The sequence below is a fragment of the Alexandromys fortis genome, unplaced genomic scaffold, assembly GCF_014885135.2.
Source record: "Alexandromys fortis isolate MF-2015 unplaced genomic scaffold, M_Fortis_MF-2015_v1.1 scaffold_216, whole genome shotgun sequence".
NCBI lineage: Eukaryota > Metazoa > Chordata > Mammalia > Rodentia > Cricetidae > Alexandromys > Alexandromys fortis.
In genome coordinates, this window is record NW_026068089.1 from 604197 (window position 1) to 615086 (window position 10890).

The following is a 10890-nucleotide window of genomic DNA, read 5'->3' on the forward strand; positions in this document are numbered from 1 at the left end:
ATGCTGAAGAAAACAAGAGGGGGAACGTGTGTTTTACCAGATGGGCTTGAGGAAACTGAGCATAGCTCAAAGGAGCCGCTCATCATGATCAACATGTACAAGATTGCCCCAGAGAGGAACATTGCAGTGACCAAGGTCCCACATGGTGTCTAAGAACCATCTGTGACCCCAGTTGTAGGGGACCTGATACCCTCTTAGGCCTCTGTGGGCAGCAGGTACACGTGGCACATAGACATGCATGTAGACAAAACACAACTACACACACTACACACAATCATATACACAACTATATATACACACCACACAAACATACAATCCTATATACGTATATAATCACACACACACGATAATACCACACACATATGCACACATACACTCATGACCCTACACACATATACAACCACACAATACAGCCATACCACACAACTCTACACACATAGACAACCACATACATACACATACAATAATTTACACACACCACACACAGCCACACATACACATGCAGTCATATACAGCACACAAATACAATCATACCGCACACACAACCCTACATACATACATAACCACACACATACACATACCATCATTACCATCGTACGCACACACCACACCACACATACACAAAGCTGGCTTACCTCTTACTTTGTAAGACTTAAAACAAAAGGAATGCCTTTCTTTGGTTTTGAGACAGGGTCTCACCATGTAGAAACTCAAACTGGCCTAGAACTCACAGAGTCCTGACAGCTTCTGCCTCCCAAAGTACTGAACTTAAAGGTGTGAGCCACCACACCAGACCAAAGGGGATTTCACTAGACTACAGCTTCATTCTCACATCTTTAGGAAAAGAATATCAGTTTGAATATGTGACATTTAGCATGAGAGACTCCATGTTGTGGGCTAGCGTAAGAGCTGAGTCAAACAAATGGCCACCTATAATTTTTAAAAACAGTATATAATGCTTAGTCTTTATTGTAAACTTGATTTAGAATCACTTATGAGATGAGGAAGAGAACTCAGGGTGTGTTCCCAGTCCCCACATCAAGGGCTTACAGCTTCCTGTAACTCCAGTTCCAGGGAATCTAGTGCCCTCTCCTGGCCTCTGTGGGCAACTGCACTCATGTGCACATACCCCCATATAGACATCTATATATAATTTTTAAAAAACTATTTTATTAAAAAGAGAGAGAGAGATGAATGAGGACACCTGTGTGCCACTAAGGGCATTTTGATAAAAGAATAACTGAGGGGGAACACATACCCTGAATGAGGGGGGCACCATTCCATAAGCCAGTGCCCTGGACAGAATACAAGTGGGGAAGAGAAGGCCAGGAGAGAACCATCTTCCCGTCATCTGCTCCCCACCATAATGAACTGAACCCTCTAAAAATGAGCCCAAATAAACCCTCTCTGTCACAGCAATGTACAAAGACCCATAGCAATTGCAAATATTAAATAATCGTCCGACTGTAGTCTACCAGCCTCAACACCTTTGCATTTCAGTTTAAAGTCCATCAAACATCCCTTTGTTACACAAACATCTGGAGTTCATTCTGTTTTCCTTGGAAGATTGTTAGCCACAGACAAAGATCCATTCAGCCCTATTCTCTCCTCCTTGCCTCCTGGAGTTGAAGGGGTTGAGTCATCAACCAAACAGTACTTGAAAAAAGCCCTTCTGCAGCACCCTGATCCCAGAGAAACCAGAGAGACAGAGAGAGAAAGAGAGAGAGAGAGAGAGACCTATTCTCTCCTCCTTGCCTCCTGGAGTTGAAGGGGTTGAGTCATCAACCAAACAGTACTTGAAAAAAGCCCTTCTGCAGCACCCTGATCCCAGAGAAACCAGAGAGACAGAGAGAGAAAGAGAGAGAGAGAGAGAGAGAGAGAGAGAGAGAGAGAGAGAGAGAGAGAGAGGAAGAAAACAGCCTTTCCTGGTCTACACGTAAGTAACTCCTGAAACTTGGAATACCTTGTGTGTGTGTGTGTGTGTGTGTGTGTTTGTTTTTGGGGTTTGTTTTGTTTAGTTTTTCAAGTGTTTTTTGAGACAGGGTTTTTCTTTGTAGCCTTGGCTGTCCTAGAACTCACTCTGTAGACCAGGCTGGCCTCGAACTCACAGATTTCCTCCTGCCTTCTGTGTGCTGGGATTAAAGGCATGTGCCTCCACATCTAGCATTTTTGAAAACTAGAACACTCCCCCCCTCGTTCTTCAGTCTCCTGACCACCGGGAGGGAGCCACTTACTGAGAAGTGAGACAGTAATTCCCTGTAGTCAAGAGACTGAAGAAGGAGTTGCCCTAAAATTGCATTTGTATGTAAATTTTTTCAGTTTATAGGTCTGTTAGCCATATCAAGTTAATTTTGACACAAGGTGTAGGTGAAAGTTAAAATGTTTCAATGGAGATCTCCGACTGTTTCAGCATCTTTTGTTAAAAAGGCTGTAGTGTCCTGGTTGGATTACATCGGCTTCTTTGTTACAAATTAAGTTAAGTGTTTGTGTGAGTCTGTTTTTGGACATTCTAATCTATTTATATGTCTATCACAACCTTTTAAAAGAATTATTTGTGTGAGTGCGCATGTGTGTGCGCGCATGCGCACGCCTGCACCACACCATGTGTGGAGGTCTGAGGACGACTTTTGGAAGTCAGTTCTCATCTTCTACTTCCTTGGGACAGAATCTGTCTTATTTTTGCTATTGTGCTTCATACTCAAGGCTAACTAGCCTCAGAGTTTCCAGAAAACCATTCTGCCTCAGCCTCTTGTTATACCACAGGAATGCTGGCCTTAAAGCTGCCCACCACCACGCCCTGATTTTACATGGACTCCAGAGAGCAAGTCAGGTGATCCGGCACACAGCAAGCAGCCTTCTGACAACCTGGTTAGTGAGAAGATAATTGATTTTACTTTGTTAAAAAACAAAAACAAGGAGTTGGAGAGATGATTCAGTGGTTAAGAGCACTGGCTGTTCTTCCAAAGGACCCAGGTTCAATTCCCAGCACTCACATGGCAGCTCACGACCGTCTGTAACTCTGAGATCTGACATACTTACACAGACATACATGCAGGCAAAACACCAATGCACATAAAATAAAAAATTAATTGAAAACACTTTTGAAGTGGTTTTTGATGTTTTTTGGTTTTCAAGACAAGGTTTCTTTGTGTAGTCTTGGCTATCCTGGAACTCCCTCTGTGGATCAGGTTGGCCTGCAGATTCACAGAGATCTGCCTCCCTCTGTGGATCAGGTTGGCCTGCAGACTCACAGAGATCTGCCTCCCTCTGCCCACCCCCCCTGAGTGCTGTGCTGAGATTAAAGGTGGAGTTCACTGTGTAGACGAGGTCCTCCTCATCTGCATAGTGAGTTTGAGGCTAGCCTGGGCTACATAAGATCAGTGTCAAAACAATGACAAAAGAATTAGGCATTCTGTCACGCAGTGGTGCGCACCTTTAATCCCCGCATTCAGGAGGCAGGTGAGCTCAAGGCCAGCCTGGCCTACAGAGTGAGTTCCAGAATAGCCAGAGAAACCCTGCCTCAAAAAACCAACGAACCAACCAATCAATAAATAAATAAATAAAATAAAAATCTTTGTTCATGTACTTTTATTTTCCAGAATACAAAAATAAAATTGCATCGTGTGTGGAAACCTTTAAGAATAACTGAAACTATATTCTATTAAAAAACAAAGCCACTTGGAAATATCAAAGCTTGAGAACAGATTCTGTTCTTTGCAAACAACAGCCACACAAATACCACAAGTCAAGGAAGGGGATTTCCTGAGCGCTGCTTCCAGGCAGCCTAATAAACGAGGGTGGAGTGATTGTCCTTCTGAGAACACTCCCTGCCGCCCAGCTCATACATTTCCTTACTAACTAAAATGACCCTCTTCCCTCCCCAGCCAGCTTTCTATGTAGGATTTTAAAAACACACACAAGCCCTTCAGCAGAGACAAACCTTTGGGATTGTGTTGGCTTCTGAATATGCTGAGTAGTAAATTGTTTGAGGCTAAAGTCTGTGGTGGGGATGGTATGAAGTCAGGGAGATGACGCACGCACGACTGGGAAGGGGGCAGACATCCAGGCGGAGGCACTCACAGTGGCAGGACCAGCTTTGAAGTCAGAGTCTGTCTGCAATCCATCTTTCTTTCTTTATAAAATGCTTTAAATCTTATTATTTAACGGTCCATGCTTGTACGTAATGCATTTCCGCCATATTCAGATATCATCTGTTCTCACCTTTTAACTCCCTGCTCTCCATCTGGACTCCTTCCCAACAGCAATGAGTCTTGTCTGTCTGTCTGTCCGTCTGTCTGTCTGTCTGTCTGTCTGTCTATCAGCTATCTACTTATTTTGGGGGCAGAGTCTCACTATGTAGCCCCAGACGTCCTGGAACTCACTATGTAAATCAGACTGACCAAGAATTTATAGCAATCTGCCTGCCTCTGCTTCCCGAGTGCAGATTAAAGGTGTGGGCCCCCATCCCTGGCTCCTTTTTGACTTATTAACCATGAGTAACAGGCAAGTTTCTCGGCCGCGCTAAGCCCCGCCTCTTTGCCTCTTTAGACACTTGATGCAGATTAACGCAAAGGACCCCTGGGCCCTATCGTCAGTAAATTCAGATTTCTTCCTCTTCTCCCACGCTGAGTTTTCAGAAGCTAAACTGCATGCCCCATAGCATAATCTGATCTGTTCGTTCTTCCTTGTTTTTTTGACTCAGGGAATGGTAGAAGGCTGCAGAGTATTGGGGAACAGAACACCAGAGCTCAGGGATCGGCCTCTGGGATAAGAAACTAGTTCAGCAGGAAGAGCACACCACCAGCCCCGAAGGATCATGTGCTCAAGGTGTCCAGTCTCCTCTCACACGCTTAATACCTCAAATGTCACTCGGTGGGGGAAGCCTCTCTAGGGAGCGCTCTGAGAACAGTGCCCGGCTGTGGCGCAGGCTGACCTGAGGACACCTTTCAGTCTTTCTCTATCCCTCTTTGTCCTCCTGTAATTTAACTATGGCCTTGCTTACTGCAGCTTTTAAATTCAAAAACACTTATTGGTGTCTGTCACCTTAAATTACCAGATTCTGGCCCCTCCCACCCACACCCCATGAAAGGACAGCAAAGCTGCCTAGTTTAAGTTGTGTTTGGTTCCTCCACCCTGTCTCCAGCACACCTGCCTTTTCACAGTTAACTTCTAAATGTCAGAAGGAATCACCAAAATGCACAGTAGTTCGGGGAGATCCGCACATCCCTGTTAGCAAGCAGATGACAGGGAGTACATCCCTGCTGTTAGCCAATAGATGACGTTGTGTCCTGCTTTCCGAATATGCTTTTGGAATCCTGTAAAAAAAACTACCAAAAATACTGATCAAAGCATAAAGTCATTTTCACATGACTGGTCACACGTAAAAATCTGCGTCACCCTTCCCTTCTTCCGATGAACAGAATGAAGATCAGTGACTCCCCACAATGAAAGCTACAGACTAGGCCTTTTATCTGGTTTTCAAGGAAGGCAAGCCCCATTAGAACTCACTTTCGATTTTGGATTGTTTGGTTTGTTTCCCATTTTGTTTTCGGGACAGGCTGGCCTTGAGCATGCAGTGGTCCTCTGGTTTCTCTCCAGCGGTGGGATTGCAGGCGTGCCCCACCATGCCCTGAGGCTGAGGTCATTCTCCACCCCTGCTTCCAAGCTTTCACTGTGTAGTCTGGACTGGAGTCAGGCATCCACCTGCCTGAGCCTCTCAAATACCAGGATTATAGGAATTCTGGGACTACAGGCATGTACAACTATATCTGGCTCAAAAGCATCTATCTATCTATCTATCTATCTATCTATCTATCTTATTTATTTATTTATTTATTGAGATAGTGAGACAGAGTCTCACTCTGCAGCCCTGGCAGGCCTGAAACTTACTATGTAGTCCAGGCTGGCCTTAGACTCACAGAGATCCAGCTGCTTCTCTGCCTCCTCCCAAGTGCTAGGGTCAGAGGTGTGCCCTACCACCTACCACCCTGGCTTTCTGCTTCTTTTGAGCACGTGTAAGTTTGAGCCTGTACAGCTGGCAGTATAAATTTTTATATGTTCTGTTACAGTATCATGCACACCCATATCAAGCATGGTGGTATATAACCCTAGCAAACAGAAGACCCACAAACAAACAAAAGTATTTGTAAAGAAACGTTGTGAGTTTTTAGAATTTTATTGGAGTCACTGAAGATCTCCATCTCGCATGTCTAGTCTATAGCCACTGCATCCCAAGGCAGCTGGGAATGCGCACGACATGTTTGGGAATGACAGCATGTTTATAGACGGACACCCCTGGAGGTACAGGTGGTAAGTGTTGTGCACATAGAGAGGGTTGTTATGAGTTCTTTCTTTTGTTTCTGGGGCCCAGAAACAACACCCACAAGTAAGGTTTAACTTGGTGTGGGATTAAAGATGACATTCTGGGTGTGATGTCAAATGTCTGTAATCCCAGCTTTGAGAGGTGGAGGCAGGAGACTCAGGAATTCAGAGACATCTGACACTATTAATTTTCAAGATCGTGTCTAAAAATCAGCAACAACAACAAAAACCAAAGCTGAGCAGGGTGAGATAGTGTATTCCTCTCTAATCCCAGCACTTCAGAGGTAGAGGCAGGAGAATCAGGAGTTCAAAGCCTGGCTTCATGATAACCATTAAGTAATAAATGAATATTAAAAAGTAAAGATAATAGTTCAGATCATAGCTTTACGAGTTGTTCAATAACAAGTGTTGGGGAAATTGGTTGCTTATTTGGAAAAATAGTACCATCTCTATCTAGTATGAAAATAAATTCCAACGGAGCAGTGGTGGCGCACGCCCTTAATCCCAGCACTCAGAAGCAGGGCAGGTGGATCTCTGTGAGTTTGAGGCCAACCTGGTCTACAAAGCAAGTTACAGACAGCCAAGACTGTTACTACACCCAACCCCCCAAAAATAAAAAGATTTGGAGCTAATTATTGCCATCACCAATGTGAATCTTATTTGGTGTGTATGGATCAGGCTATCCTCCGACTCTCCATCGGCAAGGATAACTTTGAACTGTTGATCCCATGAATGCTGTTTCTCTTGTCTTAGACCACTCCTCCTCTCTCCCTCACAGCCATTTAGGAACACAAAAGACATTTTAGATCATGAATCACACAGAACAGGCCATGGGAGAGATTTGGTTCGCAGGTCAGAGATTATCAACGCCTTGACTAGAATTTGTAATCTGTGGAGTAATCTGTGGGTATTGTTACAGTGAGCTAAGCCAGCATTAAATTATTAACACTCCTTGTAACTGGCATTGCAGTCTCTGCTGCTACTACTGCCCGTTTTGTGATCTGGAACTCTGAAACAAAGACAGTCAAGATAACTAAAACGATACTCTGTGGTGCTTAATCTTGCTTATCTGGATTGAGAAACGCGTGGAATAGTAAAGCCAGGTGCCTCTGGGCACGAAGGTGAGGGAGTTGCCAAAAAGACCAGCGTTTGTGCTCGGAATGGTGTGGGCAGTGTTGGCCCAGAGGCTGGGAGTAGGGGTGGGGTACAATAGGGAAAGGAAAGAACCCGGCGGCTTTTTCTATTTCCTGGCCACTTCCCCCCCCCCAACCCCTCCTCATGCAGGACTGAAGCCTTTGGAAGTCTGAACAGCATTTCTAAAGCTTCTGGGTATTTTGTCACAGCATACTTCCCCAGGCATGGTGGGTCGCACCTGTGACCCCAGCACTCAAGAACCCGAGGCAGGAAGAATGGGGGTTCAAGAGCAGCCTGGGCTACATGAGACCCTGTCTCAATAAATAAATAAATAATAAACAGTTCTGAGGATACAACTTAGTGGCAGAACATTCACAGGGCCCAGACTTAACAGGCCCCAGACCTTAGCACAACTGACTCCATGATGGACCATTCAGGCTGTAAAACTCAGCACATAGACAGCACCACCTGCCAAAATTAAAGATCTAATCCATCAAAGTCCATATTTCTGAGAAAGTCTCTAAGTGTACTAACCTTCCTTCCTTCCTTTCTTCCTTCCTTCCTTCCTTCCTTCCTTCTTTCCTTCTTTCTCTCTCTTTTTTTTTTTACACACCAATCCCAGTTTCCCCTCCCTCCTCTCCTCCTTCTTCCCCCACTCCTCCCCCATCATCTACTCAGCGAGGATAAGGCCTCCCCTGGGAAGTCAATTAAGTCTGTTCCATCACCTCACTGAGGCAGGACCAAGGCCTCCCCCACATGTTTGGGCTGAGTAGGACATCTCTCCACAGAGAGTCAGTTCATGCATTAGCTAACCTTGCTTTTAGCTTTTATAGTTCTGCTTCTGGTGAACTGTCCTTGTTAACTGCAGTATGACAACCCAGAACATGGGCTTTGTGCTTAAAGGCTCACCCTGAGAAAGGTGCGGGGTCACCAGTCAGCTAATAGACTTTCTATTGGCTTAAACCCGTGTCCAAGCAGGCTCCTCTGGTGGACACCCCACAACATACGGTCCTGGGTTCAGTCTCAAGATCTCTAAGGACGAACAACAAAAATTTAAGTAGTTTGATGCTTTCATCAAAACTTACACCTTTAATCCAGCACTTGGGCACTTGGGAGACAGAGGTAGGAGGGTCTCTATGAGTCTGAGGCCAGCCTGGTCTACAGAGCGAGCTCCAGGATGGCCAGGGTGCATTGTGAGACTGTCTCAAGAATAAATGAACAGTCATACGCTCTGTACATTACTCTGCACGTTCAGCACTCCTTTATATCACGCGTGTTCCAAGTGGTACCCAAAGCATTTTATCTTTGTAAATAGATTGGGAAAAGTAGAGTAAAATTAAGGTTTAGTTACTGTATTTGTCAGAAGCATTGTGAACACTGAAAGAGCACCCCAGAACTAGCTCCATCGAACACAAAGCAGCAGGTTGGAGTTAACACACAGCTGGCCCCCCAAGTTCCAGGACAAATCCTTGAGGGGTCGGGGCTCTCTGGAAGGCAGACATCTGTTCCAGTCACTCGTCCAAATGTGAGCTCTGGAAGTGGGTTCTAGAATAATCCTCCACGGAGTCCTCATCGGCAAGGGAGCCCAGATGTGCTCGAGGCCTCTCCTAGCACTGCAGCACTTTTGATTATGACTATATTTTTCAAAGGATGTACCTAAGGATGCTTGGTTGTTTTTCTCTCAAGATTTAGTGTAGTGGCTCAGTCTAATAGAGCCATGAACTCCAGTTCATTTTATGAGGGAGACTGCAAGCCAGGGCTCCAAGCGCGGCTCTCCTGGGACTATGAGTTGGTGTTTGAAGTGAAGGCTAACCATGTGGTTTTTGTTTCATTGTTTAAAACAGACTCTCCCTCTGGTGTGTGCTCGTGTATACATGTGTGTGTGGAGGACTTTTTGTGTTTATTTGATTTCCCCTAGAGACGGGATCTCTCACTAGCCCAGAACTCACCACGAAGGCTGGACTGAGGTGAGCAGCTCTGGGCTTCCAAACCCGTGCCAGCACCCCCAGCTTGTTAACATATGGGATCTGGGGACCAAGCTCACATTTCTTTGCTTGCAAGGCAAGCGCCATGCTGACTGAACTATCTCCCCAGCAGAGTCTCTCAGGGCCAGCAACATGCTCAGCGGATAAAGAAAGATGTATTTTGTCAAATGCAACAACCTGAGTTTGATCCCTAGGACCCACGTGGCAAAGAGCCAACTCCTGAAGCTAGTGACCTCTGACCTTTGAATGTGTTCTGTGGCAATGCTCCCCACCACCCATACACGTGCATACAAATAGCAAGGCACATGTGATGTGGATTAAGAAAGAAACGGGATCTCCTGTGGCCCAAACTTCACCCTCTCTTCTGCGCTCCTGGCTGCGGGTGGCTTTGAACTGTCAATCTTCCTGTCTCCATCTCCCCAGTGCTGGGGTTACAGGATGGGCTCTCGCCATATTTTGTCTTGTTTTGTTTTTCAAGGCAGAGTGTCTTTGTGTAGCCCTGGCTGTTCTGGAACAGGACCAGGCTGGCCTCAAACTCACAGAGATCCACCTGCCTCTGCCTCCAGAGAGCTGGGTTAAAGGCGTGGAGCACAAGTCTACAGTCTGGTCTACAGAGTGAGTTCCAGGACAACCAGGGATACATAGAGAAACTCAAAAAAGCCAAGAAACAAACAACAACAAGAATACTGGCATGTGCCACCATGCCCAGTCACTAGGAGGGATTGTGTTTTAAGTTAACTGAGAGAGGACAATGCACCCTAAATTGGGCAGCCCCTTTTCCCTGGGCAACGAGCTCAGATTGCAAGCAAAGGAGAAAGCTGATTGAGCAGCGTATGCTATCGGCTTCCTGACCTCACACACCTTGTGGCCAGCTCCTGTCACCATGATTTCTGGGCCATGGCAGACAGAACAGATCCTCCCCCTGTAAGTCACTTTGTCGGGTGGCTTATCACAGTAACAGACATGTGGCTGTGATCCCGGCACCACACAAGCCATGTGCGATTGTACACACCTGTAATTCACAGTCTGAGGCAGGAAGGTCAAGAGTTCAAGGTCAGGCCTGGAGAGATGGCTCAGTGGTTAAGAGCATTGCCTGCTCTTCCAAAGGTCCTGAGTTCAATTCCCAGCAACCACATGGTGGCTCACAACCATCTGTAATGGGGTCTGGTGCCCTCTTCTGGCCTGCAGGCATACACACAGACAAAATACATCATAAATAAATAAATATTTTTTTAAAAAAGAGCCAATAAGAAGCTAGAGTTATGGGTCAAGCAGTGATTTAATTAATACAGTTTCTGTGTGATCATTTCAGGTCTAAGCTAGCCAGGCAGCCAGGAAGCCTCTCTCTCTTACAACACTCCTCCTCCTCTTCTTCCTCCTCTTTCCTCTCCTCCTACCCTCCCCTTCCTTCCTTCCTTCCTTCCTTCCTTCCTTCCTTCCTTCCTTCCTT

At 45.7% G+C, this 10890-nt stretch overlaps 1 long non-coding RNA gene across 1 annotated transcript in view; it reads left to right on the forward strand.

Annotated features, from left to right (window-relative positions):
• Positions 1 to 1859: 1859 nt before the first annotated feature.
• Positions 1860 to 10890, forward strand: part of LOC126488767 (uncharacterized) — a 25188-nt gene continuing 16157 nt past the window's right edge. Inside the window, exons 1-2 of the long non-coding RNA XR_007588791.1 lie at positions 1860 to 1936; positions 2764 to 2868. This is a non-coding gene — a long non-coding RNA (uncharacterized lncRNA). The remainder of the gene's footprint in view (positions 1937 to 2763; positions 2869 to 10890) is intronic.